The sequence below is a fragment of the Myxine glutinosa genome, chromosome 4, assembly GCF_964187855.1.
Source record: "Myxine glutinosa chromosome 4, kmMyxGlut1.1, whole genome shotgun sequence".
NCBI lineage: Eukaryota > Metazoa > Chordata > Myxini > Myxiniformes > Myxinidae > Myxine > Myxine glutinosa.
The window spans coordinates 111,191,723-111,209,229 of record NC_136264.1 but is presented as its reverse complement, the minus strand read 5'-3'; positions in this window follow the sequence as shown (position 1 = coordinate 111,209,229).

Sequence of the window (17,507 nt, the reverse complement as noted above, 5' to 3'; positions counted from 1 at the left end):
CTTAATCGGGCTAAAATGGCTAATCGGCTAAAATGGCTTAATCGGGCTAAGATGGCTTAATCGGGCTAAAATGGCTTAATCGGGCTAAAATGGCTTAATCGGGCTAAGATGGCTTAATCGGGCTAAGATGGCTTAATCGGGCTAAATGGCTTAATCGGGCTAAAATGGCTTAATCGGGCTAAAATGGCTTAATCGGCTAAATGGCTTAATCGGGCTAAGATGCTTAATCGGGCTAAAATGGCTTAATCGGGCTAAAATGGCTTAATCGGGCTAAGATGGCTTAATCGGGCTAAAATGGCTTAATCGGGCTAAAATGGCTTAATCGGGCTAAAATGGCTTAATCGGGCTAAAATGGCTTAATCGGGCTAAAATGGCTTAATCGGGCTAAAATGGCTTAATCGGGCTAAAATGGCTTAATCGGGCTAAAATGGCTTAATCGGGCTAAAATGGCTTAATCGGGCTAAAATGGCTTAATCGGGCTAAAATGGCTTAATCGGGCTAAGATGGCTTAATCGGGCTAAGATGGCTTAATCGGGCTAAAATGGCTTAATCGGGCTAAAATGGCTTAATCGGGCTAAAATGGCTTAATCGGGCTAAAATGGCTTAATCGGGCTAAAATGGCTTAATCGGCCTAAAATGGCTTAATCGGGCTAAAATGGCTTAATCGGGCTAAAATGGCTTAATCGGGCTAAAATGGCTTAATCGGGCGAAAATGGCTTAATCGGGCTAAAATGGCTTAATCGGGCTAAGATGGCTTAATCGGGCGAAAATGGCTTAATCGGGCTAAGATGGCTTAATCGGGCTAAAATGGCTTAATCGGGCTAAGATGGCTTAATCGGGCTAAAATGGCTTAATCGGGCTAAAATGGCTTAATCGGGCTAAAATGGCTTAATCGGGCTAAAATGGCTTAATCGGGCTAAAATGGCTTAATCGGGCTAAAATGGCTTAATCGGGCGAAAATGGCTTAATCAGGCTAAAATGGCTTAATCGGGCTAAGATGGCTTAATCGGGCGAAAATGGCTTAATCGGGCTAAGATGGCTTAATCGGGCTAAAATGGCTTAATCGGGCTAAAATGGCTTAATCGGGCTAAAATGGCTTAATCGGGCTAAAATGGCTTAATCGGGCTAAAATGGCTTAATCGGGCTAAAATGGCTTAATCGGGCTAAAATGGCTTAATCGGGCTAAAATGGCTTAATCGGGCTAAAATGGCTTAATCGGGCTAAAATGGCTTAATCGGGCTAAGATGGCTTAATCGGGCTAAGATGGCTTAATCGGGCTAAAATGGCTTAATCGGGCTAAAATGGCTTAATCGGGCTAAAATGGCTTAATCGGGCTAAAATGGCTTAATCGGGCTAAAATGGCTTAATCGGCCTAAAATGGCTTAATCGGGCTAAAATGGCTTAATCGGGCTAAAATGGCTTAATCGGGCTAAAATGGCTTAATCGGGCGAAAATGGCTTAATCAGGCTAAAATGGCTTAATCGGGCTAAGATGGCTTAATCGGGCTAAAATGGCTTAATCGGGCTAAAATGGCTTAATCGGGCTAAAATGGCTTAATCGGGCTAAGATGGCTTAATCGGGCTAAGATGGCTTAATCGGGCTAAAATGGCTTAATCGGGCGAAAATGGCTTAATCAGGCTAAAATGGCTTAATCGGGCTAAAATGGCTTAATCGGGCTAAAATGGCTTAATCGGGCTAAAATGGCTTAATCGGGCTAAAATGGCTTAATCGGGCTAAAATGGCTTAATCGGGCTAAGATGGCTTAATCGGGCTAAGATGGCTTAATCGGGCTAAAATGGCTTAATCGGGCTAAAATGGCTTAATCGGGCTAAAATGGCTTAATCGGACTAAAATGGCTTAATCGGGCTAAAATGGCTTAATCGGGCTAAAATGGCTTAATCGGGCTAAAATGGCTTAATCGGGCTAAAATGGCTTAATCGGGCTAAAATGGCTTAATCGGGCTAAAATGGCTTAATCGGGCTAAAATGGCTTAATCGGGCTAAGATGGCTTAATCGGGCTAAGATGGCTTAATCGGGCTAAAATGGCTTAATCGGGCTAAAATGGCTTAATCGGGCGAAAATGGCTTAATCGGGCTAAAATGGCTTAATCGGGCGAAAATGGCTTAATCAGGCTAAAATGGCTTAATCGGGCTAAGATGGCTTAATCGGGCGAAAATGGCTTAATCAGGCTAAAATGGCTTAATCGGGCTAAAATGGCTTAATCGGGCTAAGATGGCTTAATCGGGCTAAAATGGCTTAATCGGCCTAAAATGGCTTAATCGGGCTAAAATGGCTTAATCGGGCTAAAATGGCTTAATCGGGCTAAAATGGCTTAATCGGGCTAAGATGGCTTAATCGGGCTAAAATGGCTTAATCGGGCTAAAATGGCTTAATCGGGCTAAAATGGCTTAATCGGCCTAAAATGGCTTAATCGGGCTAAAATGGCTTAATCTGGCTAAAATGGCTTAATCGGGCTAAAATGGCTTAATCGGGCTAAAATGGCTTAATCGGGCTAAAATGGCTTAATCGGGCTAAGATGGCTTAATCGGGCGAAAATGGCTTAATCAGGCTAAAATGGCTTAATCGGGCTAAAATGGCTTAATCGGGCTAAAATGGCTTAATCGGGCTAAAATGGCTTAATCGGGCTAAAATGGCTTAATCGGGCTAAAATGGCTTAATCGGGCTAAAATGGCTTAATCGGGCTAAAATGGCTTAATCGGGCTAAAATGGCTTAATCGGGCTAAAATGGCTTAATCGGGCTAAAATGGCTTAATCGGGCTAAAATGGCTTAATCGGGCTAAAATGGCTTAATCTGGCTAAAATGGCTTAATCGGGCTAAAATGGCTTAATCGGGCTAAAATGGCTTAATCGGGCTAAAATGGCTTAATCGGGCTAAAATGGCTTAATCGGGCTAAAATGGCTTAATCGGGCTAAAATGGCTTAATCGGGCTCAAATGGCTTAATCGGGCTAAAATGGCTTAATCGGGCTCAAATGGCTTAATCGGGCGAAAATGGCTTAATCGGGCTCAAATGGCTTAATCGGGCGAAAATGGCTTAATCGGGCTAAAATGGCTTAATCGGCCTAAAATGGCTTAATCGGGCTAAAATGGCTTAATCGGGCTAAAATGGCTTAATCGGGCTAAAATGGCTTAATCGGGCTAAAATGGCTTAATCGGGCTAAAATGGCTTAATCAGGCTAAAATGGCTTAATCGGGCTAAAATGGCTTAATCGGGCTAAAATGGCTTAATCGGGCTAAAATGGCTTAATCGGGCTAAAATGGCTTAATCGGGCTAAGATGGCTTAATCGGGCTAAGATGGCTTAATCGGGCTAAAATGGCTTAATCGGGCTAAAATGGCTTAATCGGGCTAAAATGGCTTAATCGGGCTAAAATGGCTTAATCGGGCTAAAATGGCTTAATCGGGCTCAAATGGCTTAATCGGGCTAAAATGGCTTAATCGGGCTCAAATGGCTTAATCGGGCGAAAATGGCTTAATCGGGCTCAAATGGCTTAATCGGGCGAAAATGGCTTAATCGGGCTAAAATGGCTTAATCGGCCTAAAATGGCTTAATCGGGCTAAAATGGCTTAATCGGGCGAAAATGGCTTAATCAGGCTAAAATGGCTAAAATGGCTTAATCGGGCTAAAATGGCTTAATCGGGCTAAAATGGCTTAATCGGGCTAAAATGGCTTAATCGGGCTAAAATGGCTTAATCGGGCTAAAATGGCTTAATCGGGCTAAAATGGCTTAATCGGGCGAAAATGGCTTAATCGGGCTCAAATGGCTTAATCGGGCTAAAATGGCTTAATCGGGCTCAAATGGCTTAATCGGGCTAAAATGGCTTAATCGGGCTAAAATGGCTTAATCGGGCTCAAATGGCTTAATCGGGCTAAAATGGCTTAATCGGGCTAAAATGGCTTAATCGGGCTAAAATGGCTTAATCGGGCTAAAATGGCTTAATCGGCCTAAAATGGCTTATTCGGCCTAAAATGGCTTAATCGGGCTAAAATGGCTTAATCGGGCTAAAATGGCTTAATCGGGCTCAAATGGCTTTATCTGGCTAAAATGGCTTAATCGGGCTAAAATGGCTTAATCGGGCTCAAATGGCTTAATCGGGCTCAAATGGCTTAATCGGGCTAAAATGGCTTAATCGGGCTAAAATGGCTTAATCGGGCTAAAATGGCTTAATCGGGCTAAAATGGCTTAATCGGGCTAAAATGGCTTAATCGGGCTAAAATGGCTTAATCGGGCTTAAATGGCTTAATCGGGCTAAAATGGCTTAATCGGGCTAAAATGGCTTAATCGGGCTAAAATGGCTTAATCGGGCTAAAATGGCTTAATCGGGCTAAAATGGCTTAATCGGGCTAAAATGGCTTAATCGGGCTAAAATGGCTTAATCGGGCTAAAATGGCTTAATCGGGCTAAAATGGCTTAATCGGGCTAAAATGGCTTAATCGGGCTAAAATGGCTTAATCGGGCTAAAATGGCTTAATCGGGCTAAAATGGCTTAATCGGGCTAAAATGGCTTAATCGGGCTAAAATGGCTTAATTGGCCTAAAATGGCTTAATCGGGCTAAAATGGCTTAATCGGGCTCAAATGGCTTAATCGGGCTAAAATGGCTTAATCGGGCTAAAATGGCTTAATCGGGCTAAAATGGCTTAATCGGGCTCAAATGGCTTAATTGGCCTAAAATGGCTTAATCGGGCTAAAATGGCTTAATCGGGCTAAAATGGCTTAATCGGGCTCATATGGCTTAATCGGGCTAAAATGGCTTAATCGGGCTAAAATGGCTAAAATGGCTTAATCGGGCGAAAATGGCTTAATCGGGCTAAAATGGCTTAATCGGGCTAAAATGGCTTAATTGGCCTAAAATGGCTTAATCGGGCTAAAATGGCTTAATCGGGCTAAAATGGCTTAATCGGGCTAAAATGGCTTAATCGGGCTAAAATGGCTTAATCGGGCTAAAATGGCTTAATCGGCCTAAAATGGCTTATTCGGGCTAAAATGGCTTAATCGGGCGAAAATGGCTTAATCAGGCTAAAATGGCTAAAATGGCTTAATCGGGCTAAAATGGCTTAATCGGGCTAAAATGGCTTAATCGGGCTAAAATGGCTTAATCGGGCTAAAATGGCTTAATCGGGCTAAAATGGCTTAATCGGGCTAAAATGGCTTAATCGGGCTAAAATGGCTTAATCGGGCTAAAATGGCTTAATCGGGCTAAAATGGCTTAATCGGGCTAAAATGGCTTAATCGGCCTAAAATGGCTTAATCGGGCTAAAATGGCTTAATCGGGCTAAAATGGCTTAATTGGCCTAAAATGGCTTAATCGGGCTAAAATGGCTTAATCGGGCTAAAATGGCTTAATCGGGCTCAAATGGCTTAATCGGGCTCAAATGGCTTAATCGGGCGAAAATGGCTTAATCTGGCTCAAATGGCTTAATCGGGCTAAAATGGCTTAATCGGGCTCAAATGGCTTAATCGGGCTAAAATGGCTTAATCGGCCTAAAATGGCTTAATCGGGCTAAAATGGCTTAATCGGGCTAAAATGGCTTAATTGGCCTAAAATGGCTTAATCGGGCTAAAATGGCTTAATCGGGCTAAAATGGCTTAATCGGGCTCAAATGGCTTAATCGGGCTAAAATGGCTTAATCGGGCTCAAATGGCTTAATCGGGCTCAAATGGCTTAATCGGGCTCAAATGGCTTAATCGGGCTAAAATGGCTAAAATGGCTTAATCGGGCTAAAATGGCATAATCGGGCTAAAATGGCTTAATCGGGCTCAAATGGCTTAATCGGGCTAAAATGGCTTAATCGGGCTAAAATGGCTTAATCGGGCTAAAATGGCTTAATCGGGCTTAAATGGCTTAATCGGGCTCAAATGGCTTAATCGGGCTAAAATGGCTTAATCGGGCTCAAATGGCTTAATCGGGCTCAAATGGCTTAATCGGGCTAAAATGGCTTAATCGGGCTAAAATGGCTAAAATGGCTTAATCGGGCTAAAATGGCTTAATCGGGCTAAAATGGCTTAATCGGGATAAAATGGCTAAAATGGCTTAATCGGGCTAAAATGGCTTAATCAGGCTAAAATGGCTTAATCAGGCTAAAATGGCTTATTCGGGCAAAAATGGCTTAATCAGGCTAAAATGGCTTAATCGGCCTAAAATGGCTTAATCGGGCTAAAATGGCTTAATCGGGCTAAAATGGCTTAATCGGGCTAAAATGGCTTAATCGGGCTAAAATGGCTTAATCGGGCTAAAATGGCTTAATCGGGCTAAAATGGCTTAATCGGGCTAAAATGGCTTAATCGGGCTAAAATGGCTTAATCGGGCTAAAATGGCTTAATCGGGCTAAAATGGCTTAATCGGGCTAAAATGGCTTAATCGGGCGGGCTAAAATGGCTTAATCGGGCTAAAATGGCTTAATTGGCCTAAAATGGCTTAATCGGGCTAAAATGGCTTAATCGGGCTAAAATGGCTTAATCGGGCTAAAATGGCTTAATCGGGCTAAAATGGCTTAATCGGGCTAAAATGGCTTAATCGGGCTAAAATGGCTTAATCGGGCTAAAATGGCTTAATCGGGCTAAAATGGCTTAATCGGGCTAAAATGGCTTAATCGGGCTAAAATGGCTTAATCGGGCTAAAATGGCTTAATCGGGCGGGCTAAAATGGCTTAATCGGGCTAAAATGGCTTAATTGGCCTAAAATGGCTTAATCGGGCTAAAATGGCTTAATCGGGCTAAAATGGCTTAATCGGGCTCATATGGCTTAATCGGGCTAAAATGGCTTAATCGGGCGAAAATGGCTTAATCGGGCTAAAATGGCTTAATCGGGCTAAAATGGCTTAATTGGCCTAAAATGGCTTAATCGGGCTAAAATGGCTTAATCGGGCTAAAATGGCTTAATCGGGCTAAAATGGCTTAATCGGGCTAAAATGGCTTAATCGGACTAAAATGGCTTAATCGGCCTAAAATGTCTTATTCGGGCTAAAATGGCTTAATCGGGCGAAAATGGCTTAATCAGGCTAAAATGGCTAAAATGGCTTAATCGGGCTAAAATGGCTTAATCGGGCTAAAATGGCTTAATCGGGCTAAAATGGCTTAATCGGGCTAAAATGGCTTAATCGGGCTAAAATGGCTTAATCGGGCTAAAATGGCTTAATCGGGCTAAAATGGCTTAATCGGGCTAAAATGGCTTAATCGGGCTAAAATGGCTTAATCGGGCTAAAATGGCTTAATCGGGCTAAAATGGCTTAATCGGGCTAAAATGGCTTAATCGGCCTAAAATGGCTTAATCGGGCTAAAATGGCTTAATCGGGCTAAAATGGCTTAATTGGCCTAAAATGGCTTAATCGGGCTAAAATGGCTTAATCGGGCTAAAATGGCTTAATCGGGCTCAAATGGCTTAATCGGGCTAAAATGGCTTAATCGGGCTAAAATGGCTAAAATGGCTTAATCGGGCTAAAATGGCTTAATCGGGCTAAAATGGCTAAAATGGCTTAATCGGGCTAAAATGGCTTAATCGGGCTAAAATGGCTTAATCGGGCTCAAATGGCTTAATCGGGCTCAAATGGCTTAATCGGGCGAAAATGGCTTAATCTGGCTCAAATGGCTTAATCGGGCTAAAATGGCTTAATCGGGCTCAAATGGCTTAATCGGGCTAAAATGGCTTAATCGGCCTAAAATGGCTTAATCGGGCTAAAATGGCTTAATCGGGCTAAAATGGCTTAATTGGCCTAAAATGGCTTAATCGGGCTAAAATGGCTTAATCGGGCTAAAATGGCTTAATCGGGCTCAAATGGCTTAATCGGGCTAAAATGGCTTAATCGGGCTCAAATGGCTTAATCGGGCTCAAATGGCTTAATCGGGCTCAAATGGCTTAATCGGGCTAAAATGGCTAAAATGGCTTAATCGGTCTAAAATGGCATAATCGGGCTAAAATGGCTTAATCGGGCTCAAATGGCTTAATCGGGCTAAAATGGCTTAATCGGGCTAAAATGGCTTAATCGGGCTAAAATGGCTTAATCGGGCTTAAATGGCTTAATCGGGCTCAAATGGCTTAATCGGGCTAAAATGGCTTAATCGGGCTCAAATGGCTTAATCGGGCTCAAATGGCTTAATCGGGCTAAAATGGCTTAATCGGGCTAAAATGGCTAAAATGGCTTAATCGGGCTAAAATGGCTTAATCGGGCTAAAATGGCTTAATCGGGATAAAATGGCTAAAATGGCTTAATCGGGCTAAAATGGCTTAATCAGGCTAAAATGGCTTAATCAGGCTAAAATGGCTTAATCGGGCTAAAATGGCTTAATCGGGCTAAAATGGCTTAATCGGGTTAAAATGGCTTAATCGGGCTAAAATGGCTTAATCGGGCTAAAATGGCTTAATCGGGCTAAAATGGCTTAATCGGGCTAAAATGGCTTAATCGGGCTAAAATGGCTTAATCGGGCTAAAATGGCTTAATCGGGCGGGCGAAAATGGCTTAATCGGGCTAAAATGGCTTAATCGGGCTAAAATGGCTTAATCGGGCGAAAATGGCTTAAGCGGGCTCAAATGGCTTAATCGGGCTAAAATGGCTTAATCGGGCTAAAATGGCTTAATCGGGCGAAAATGGCTTAATCGGGCTCAAATGGCTTAATCGGGCGAAAATGGCTTAATCGGGCTAAAATGGCTTAATCGGGCTAAAATGGCTTAATCGGGCTAAAATGGCTTAATCGGGCTAAAATGGCTTAATCGGGCTAAAATGGCTTAATCGGGCTAAAATGGCTTAATCGGGCTAAAATGGCTTAATCGGGCTAAAATGGCTTAAGCGGGCTAAAATGGCTTAATCGGGCTAAAATGGCTTAATCGGGCTAAAATGGCTTAATCGGGCGAAAATTGCTTAATCGGCCTAAAATGGCTTATTCGGGCTAAAATGGCTTAATCGGGCGAAAATGGCTTAATCGGGCTAAAATGGCTAAAATGGCTAAAATGGCTTAATCGGGCTAAAATGGCTTAATCGGGCTCAAATGGCTTAATCGGGCTAAAATGGCTTAATCGGGCTAAAATGGCTTAATCAGGCGAAAATGGCTTAATCGGGCTAAAATGGCTTAATCGGGCTAAAATGGCTTAATCGGGCTAAAATGGCTTAATCGGGCGAAAATGGCTTAATCGGGCTAAAATGGCTTAATCGGGCTAAAATGGCTTAATCGGGCTAAAATGGCTTAATCGGGCTAAAATGGCTTAATCGGGCGAAAATGGCTTAATCGGGCTCAAATGGCTTAATCGGGCTAAAATGGCTTAATCGGGCTCAAATGGCTTAATCGGGCTAAAATGGCTTAATCGGGCTAAAATGGCTTAATCGGGCTCAAATGGCTTAATCGGGCTCAAATGGCTTAATCGGGCTCAAATGGCTTAATCGGGCTCAAATGGCTTAATCGGGCTAAAATGGCTTAATCGGGCTAAAATGGCTTAATCGGGCTAAAATGGCTTAATCGGGCGAAAATGGCTTAATCGGGCTAAAATGGCTTAATCGGGCTAAAATGGCTTAATCGGGCTAAAATGGCTTAATCGGGCTAAAATGGCTTAATCGGGCTAAAATGGCTTAATCGGACTAAAATGGCTTAATCGGGCTAAAATGGCTTAATCGGGCTAAAATGGCTTAATCGGGCTAAAATGGCTTAATCGGGCGAAAATGGCTTAATCGGGCTAAAATGGCTTAATCGGGCTAAAATGGCTTAATCGGGCTAAAATGGCTTAATCGGGCTAAAATGGCTTAATCGGGCTAAAATGGCTTAATCGGACTAAAATGGCTTAATCGGGCTAAAATGGCTTAATCGGGCGAAAATGGCTTAATCGGGCTAAAATGGCTTAATCGGGCTAAAATGGCTTAATCGGGCTAAAATGGCTTAATCGGGCTAAAATGGCTTAATCGGGCTAAAATGGCTTAATCGGGCTAAAATGGCTTAATCGGGCTAAAATGGCTTAATCGGGCTAAAATGGCTTAATCGGGCTAAAATGGCTTAATCGGGCTAAAATGGCTTAATCGGGCTAAAATGGCTTAATCGGGCTAAAATGGCTTAATCGGGCTAAAATGGCTTAATCGGGCTAAAATGGCTTAATCGGGCTAAAATGGCTTAATCGGGCTGAAATGGCTTAATCGGGCTAAAATGGCTTAATCGGGCTAAAATGGCTTAATCGGGCTAAAATGGCTTAATCGGGCTAAAATGGCTTAATCGGGCTAAAATGGCTTAATCGGGCTAAAATGGCTTAATCGGGCTAAAATGGCTTAATCGGGCTAAAATGGCTTAATCGGGCTAAAATGGCTTAATCGGCCTAAAATGGCTTAATCGGCCTAAAATGGCTTAATCGGGCTAAAATGGCTTAATCGGGCTAAAATGGCTTAATCGGGCTAAAATGGCTTAATCGGGCTCAAATGGCTTAATCGGGCTCAAATGGCTTAATCGGGCTAAAATGGCTTAATCGGGCTAAAATGGCTTAATCGGGCTAAAATGGCTTAATCGGGCTAAAATGGCTTAATCGGCCTAAAATGGCTTAATCGGGCTCAAATGGCTTAATCGGGCTAAAATGGCTTAATCGGGCTAAAATGGCTTAATCGTGCTAAAATGGCTTAATTGGGCTAAAATGGCTTAATCGGGCTAAAATGGCTTAATCGGGCTAAAATGGCTTAATCGGGCTAAAATGGCTTAATCGGGCTAAAATGGCTTAATCGGGCTAAAATGGCTTAAACGGGCTAAAATGGCTTAATCGGGCTAAAATGGCTTAATCGGGCTAAAATGGCTTAATTGGGCTAAAATGGCTAAAATGGGTTAATCGGGCTAAAATGGATTAATCGGGCTAAAATGGCTTAATCAGGCTAAAATGGATTAATCGGGCTAAAATGGCTTAATCGGGCTAAAATGGCTTAATCGGGCTAAAATGGCTTAATCGGGCTCAAATGGCTTAATCGGGCTCAAAGGGCTTAATCGGGCTAAAATGGCTTAATCTGGCTAAAATGGCTTAATCGGGCTAAAATGGCTTAATCGGGCTCAAATGGCTTAATCGGGCTAAAATGGCTAAAATGGGTTAATCGGGCTAAAATGGCTTAATCGGGCTAAAATGGCTTAATCGGGCTAAAATGGCTTAATCGGGCTAAAATGGCTTAATCGGGCTCAAATGGCTTAATCGGGCTAAAATGGCTTAATCGGGCTCAAATGGCTTAATCGGGCTAAAATGGCTTAATCGGGTTAAAATGGCTTAATCGGCCTAAAATGGCTTAATCGGGCTAAAATGGCTTAATCGGCCTAAAATGGCTTAATCGGGCTAAAATGGCTTAATCGGGCTAAAATGGCTTAATCGGCCTAAAATGGCTTAATCGGGCTAAAATGGCATAATCGGGCTAAAATGGCTTAATCGGGCTAAAATGGCTTAATCGGGCTCAAATGGCTTAATCGGGCTAAAATGGCTTAATCGGGCTCAAATGGCTTAATCGGGCTAAAATGGCTAAAATGGCTTAATCGGGCTAAAATGGCTTAATCGGGCTAAAATGGCTAAAATGGCTTAATCGGGCTAAAATGGCTTAATCGGGCTAAAATGGCTTAATTGGGCTCAAATGGCTTAATCGGGCGAAAATGGCTTAATCGGGCTAAAATGGCTTAATTGGGCTAAAATGGCTTAATTGGGCTAAATTGGATTAATTCGGCTATAATGGCTTAATCAGGCTATAATGGCTTAATCGGGCTAAAATGGCTTAATCAGGCTAAAATGGCTTAATCGGGCTAAAATGGCTTAATCGGGCTAAAATGGCTTAATCGGGCTAAAATGGCTTAATTGGGCTATAATGGCTTAATCCGGCTAAAATAGCTTAATTGGGATAAAATGGCTTAATCAGGCTATAATGGCTTAATTGGGCTAAAATGGCTTAATTGGGCTAAAATGGCTTAATCGGGCTAAAATGGCTTAATCGGGCTAAAATGGATTAATCGGGCTAAAATGGCTTAATCAGGCTAAAATGGATTAATCGGGCTAAAATGGCTTAATCGGGCTAAAATGGCTTAATCGGGCTAAAATGGATTAATCGGGCTAAAATGGCTTAATTGGGCTATAATGGCTTAATCAGGCTAAAATGGATTAATCGGGCTAAAATGGCTTAATTGGGCTAAAATGGCTTAATTGGGCTATAATGGCTTAATTGGGCTATAATGGCTTCTCTTCTCTTCTCGACAATAAACAAACTCCTCCGCCCCCTGAACACCACCACCCAGTCATTCACAGTAGACAACTGCATCTCCTTCCTCTCTTTCTTCCAACGCAAAATTGACAGCATCTACAACAGCTTGACCACCGCCGCACCCGCTCCTCCTCCAACCACCTGCCCCCCCCCCTTGTCCTGCCATCCCCTGTCTCGGTTCTCCCCAATCTCCCCTACTGACCTCTCTGAACTCCTCATATGAATGAAAACTGCCACCTGCACTCTTGACCCCATCCCCTCCAGCTTTGTCAAGGCCTCCCTCCCTGCTCTCTCTCCACTTATCATTGCAACAATAAACTCCTCCCTGTCTACAGGCATCGTCCCACCTTCCCTCAAAATTGCTGCTGTTACCCCCCATTCTAAAAAAACCTGGTCTAAACCCTGACACCCTAAACAACTTCAGACCCATCTCCAACCTACTCTTTCTGTCAAAAGTTTTAGAACGCGCTGTAGCCACTCAACTCAAACATCATCTCTCTGCCAATAACCTGTATGAAACATTCCAATCCGGATTCCGCTCCAACCACAGTACTGAAACTGCTCTCCTCAAAATCACCAAAGACCTTCTCCTCTCCTCTGACGCTGGCAACCTCAACATTCTCGTCCTCCTCGACCTCAGCGCTGCCTTTGACACCATCGATCACACCATCCTGCTCACCCGACTTGAATCCACCTTTAACGTTACCGGCACTGCCCTCTCTTGGATTAAATCATACCTCTCTGACAGACGCCAGTTCATCTCCATCAATAACTGCAAATCCCCCACTGCTCCCCTCCCCCAAGGTGTCCCCCAAGGTTCAGTTCTTGGCCCCCTCCTCTTCATCCTCTACCTGTCCCCCCTCGGTCACTTAATCCGCCGTCATGGTCTCCAATTCCACTGCTTCGCCGATGACATCCAGCTTTTCATCTCCACCAAGTCCGTCTCCACCGACACCCACTCTATCCTGACAAACTGCATCACTGAAATAAAATCCTGGCTTCAAATCAACTTCCTCAAGCTTAACTGTGATAAATCTGAAATAATCATCATTGGCCCAAAAACGCTCACAAAATCCACCCATAACTTTGCCCTCAACATCGACGGTATCCCAGTATCCACCTCCCCTCACATCCGGAATCTTGGCGTCATCTTTGACCAAACCCTTTGCTTCGACAAATACACTAAACAGATCACAAAGTCAGCCTTCTTTCACCTGAAAAACATTGCCCGTCTCCGCTCATCCCTCTCCTCCACGGCTGCAGAAACCCTCATCCACGCCTTCATCACCTCCCGTCTGGACTACTGCAATAGCCTCCTCTATGGTTCACCCTCAAAAATCACCAATAAACTCCAATACATTCAGAACTCCGCTGCCCGTCTACTCACCCATTCCCGGATCCGTGACCACATCACCCCTGTCCTTTACAAGCTTCACTGGCTCCCCATCCCCCAGAGAATCCAGTACAAAATCCTCCTCTTGACATACAAAGCCCTCCATAACCTGGTCCCATCCTACCTGGCTGACCTCCTCTCCAGACACACTCCCACCCGCAACCTCCGCTCTGCTGGTACCAACCTCCTGACCCCCTCCATCCGGACCAAATTCAGATCCTGGGGGGACAGGGCCTTCTCCATCGCAGCTCCCACCCTCTGGAACTCACTACCTCACACCATCAGAGACTCCTCCTCACTCACCACATTCAAAACATCACGAAAGACCCACCTGTTCAACACTGCATTCAACATTCAACCCACAGCATTTAACCCCTGACTATCTCTTCTCCTTCTCCCTCCTTTTGCTTTAAATATTTCCCGATTGATTCTTGTCTTTTTGCAATTGTTGTTTTCATGTATTGTTATGCATTATGTTTTCCACTCTGTCAAAGCGCCTTTGGGCTTCTGGAAAAGCGCGACACAAAATAAATGAATTATTATTATTATTATTACTAGGGCATTGCCCGTACTATATCTATATCTAAAATTATATCCCCCCCCTCTATTTACATGAAATGGTTTGGTCCAAAGCGAACGGCTTCCGGAGTTTGGTAAAGAAATCGCCATCGCGTGCACAAACGCGCAGGAAAGCGAATGAATCGCAAATTCGTTTTTATTAGTTTTAAAACATAGTTTAACGCCAACATAGTTTGCAAACGTGAAATAAATGAATACGCTCTCAAATGTGCCATCCGAGGCAGCGTGTGTCCGCCACGTTCGGCACACGCGATAGTTCGCTGCTCTCTGATTGGTTGAATCGTTTTTTGGACATAGCTCGGTAAGTAATTGTCCGATTAATATGAAACCTTGAAAAGGCACATCCTCGGGTCCCCAGCAATATACCTGGCAAGTTAAAAGTATATCGGACCCGTGGTTGTCGAGAAACAGCGGTCACAGACAAACAAACGTACAAACAGAGATTACTGGAATTATAGATAGATTATAAGGCTAAAATGGCTTAATTGGGCTAAAATGGCTTAATTGGGCTATAATGGCTTAATCAGGCTATAATGGCTTAATCAGGCTAAAATGGATTAATCGGGCTAAAATGGCTTAATTGGGCTATAATGGCTTAATCAGGCTAAAATGGGTTAATCGGGCTAAAATGGATTAATTGTGCTAAAATGGATTAATCGGGCTAAAATGGATTAATCGGGCTAAAATGGCTTAATCGGGCTAAAATGGCTTAATTGGGATAAAATGGCTTAATTGGGCTATAATGGCTTAATCAGGCTATAATGGCTTAATTGGGCTAAAATGGCTTAATTGGGCTAAAATGGCTTAATCGGGCTAAAATGGATTAATTGGGCTAAAATGGCTTAATTGGGCTATAATGGCTAAATCAGGCTAAAATGGATTAATCGGGCTAAAATGGCTTAATTGGGCTAAAATGGCTTAATTGGGCTATAATGGCTTAATCAGGCTATAATGGCTTAATCAGGCTAAAATGGCTTAATCGGGCTAAAATGGCTTAATTGGGCTAAAATGGCTTAATTGGGCTAAAATGGATTAATCGGGTTAAATTGGCTTAATTGGGCTAAAATGGCTTAATCAGGCTATAATGGCTTAATCAGGCTAAAATGGATTAATCGGGCTAAAATGGCTTAATCTGGCTAAAATGGATTAATTGGGCTAAAATGGCTTCATTGGGCTATAATGGCTTAATTGGGCTATAATGGCTTAATCAGGCTATAATGGTTTAATTGGGCTATAATGGCTTAATTGGGCTATAATGGCTTAATTGGGCTATAATGGCTTAATTGGGTTATAATGGCTTAATTGGGCTATAATGGCTTAATTGGGCTATAATGGCTTAATTGGGCTATAATGGCTTAATCAGGCTAAAATGGATTAATCGGGCTAAAATGGCTTAATTGGGCTAAAATGGATTAATCGGGCTAAAATGGATTAATCGGGCTAAAATGGCTTAATCGGGCTAAAATGGCTTAATCGGGCTATAATGGTTTAATCGGGCTAAAATGGCTTAATCAGGCTAAAATGGCTTAATCGGGCTAAAATGGCTTAATTGGGCTAAAATGGCTTAATTGGGCTATAATGGCTTAATCAGGCTAAAATAGATTAATCGGGCTAAATTGAATTAATTGGGCTATAATGGCTTAATCAGGCTATAATGGCTTAATTGGGCTAAAATGGATTAATTGGGCTAAAATGGCTTAATCGGGCTAAAATTGCTTAATTGGGCTATAATGTCTTAATCAGGCTAAAATGGTTTAATCGGGCTAAAATGGCTTAATCGGGCTAAAATGGCTTAATCGGGCTAAAATGGCTTAATTGGGCTATAATGTCTTAATCAGGCTAAAATGGTTTAATCGGGCTAAAATGGCTTAATCGGGCTAAAATGGCTTAATCGGGCTAAAATGGCTTAATTGGGCTATAATGGCTTAATCGGGCTATATTGGCTTAATTGGGCTAAAATGGCTTAATTGGGCTATAATGGCTTAATCAGGCAATAATGGCTTAATCAGGCTAAAATGGATTAATCGGGCTAAAATGGCTTAATTGGGCTAAAATGGCTTAATTGGGCTATAATGGCTTAATCAGGCTAAAATAGATTAATCGGGCTAAATTGAATTAATTGGGCTATAATGGCTTAATCAGGCTATAATGGCTTAATTGGGCTAAAATGGATTAATTGGGCTAAAATGGCTTAATCGGGCTAAAATTGCTTAATTGGGCTATAATGTCTTAATCAGGCTAAAATGGTTTAATCGGGCTAAAATGGCTTAATCGGGCTAAAATGGCTTAATCGGGCTAAAATGGCTTAATTGGGCTATAATGTCTTAATCAGGCTAAAATGGTTTAATCGGGCTAAAATGGCTTAATCGGGCTAAAATGGCTTAATCGGGCTAAAATGGCTTAATTGGGCTATAATGGCTTAATCGGGCTATATTGGCTTAATTGGGCTAAAATGGCTTAATTGGGCTATAATGGCTTAATCAGGCAATAATGGCTTAATCAGGCTAAAATGGATTAATCGGGCTAAAATGGCTTAACTGGGCTAAAATGGCTTAATTGGGCTAAAATGGATTAATCGGGCTAAAATGGCTTAATTGGGCTAAAATGGCTTAATCGGGCTAAATTGGATTAATCGGGCTAAAATGGCTTAATTGGGCTATAATGGCTTAATCAGGCTAAAATGGCTTAATTGGGCTAAAATGGCTTAATTGAGCTAAAATGGCTTAATCAGGCTATAATGGATTAATTGGGCTAAAATGGCTTAATTGGACTATAATGGCTTAATCAGGCTATAATGGCTTAATTGGGCTAAAATGGCTTAATCGGGTTAAAATGGCTTAATTGGGCTATAATGGCTTAATCAGGCTAAAATAGATTAATCGGGCTAAAATGGCTTAATTGGGCTAAATTGGATTAATTGGGCTATAATGGCTTAATCAGGTTATAATGGCTTAATTGGGCTAAAATGGCTTAATCAGGCTAAAATGGCTTAATCAGGTTATAATGGCTTAATTGGGCTATAATGGCTTAATCAGGCTATAATGGCTTAATTGGGCTAAAATGGCTTAATTGGGCTAAAATGGCTTAATCGGGCTAAAATGGATTAATTGGGCTACAATGGCTTAATTGGGCTATAATGGCTTAATCAGGCTAAAATGGATTAATCGGGCTGAAATGGCTTAATTGGGCTAAAATGGCTTAATTGGGCTATAATGGCTTAATCAGGCTATAATGGCTTAATCAGGCTAAAATGGATTAATCGGGCTAAAATGGCTTAATTGGGCTAAAATGGATTAATCGGGCTAAAATGGCTTAATTGGGCTAAAATGGCTTA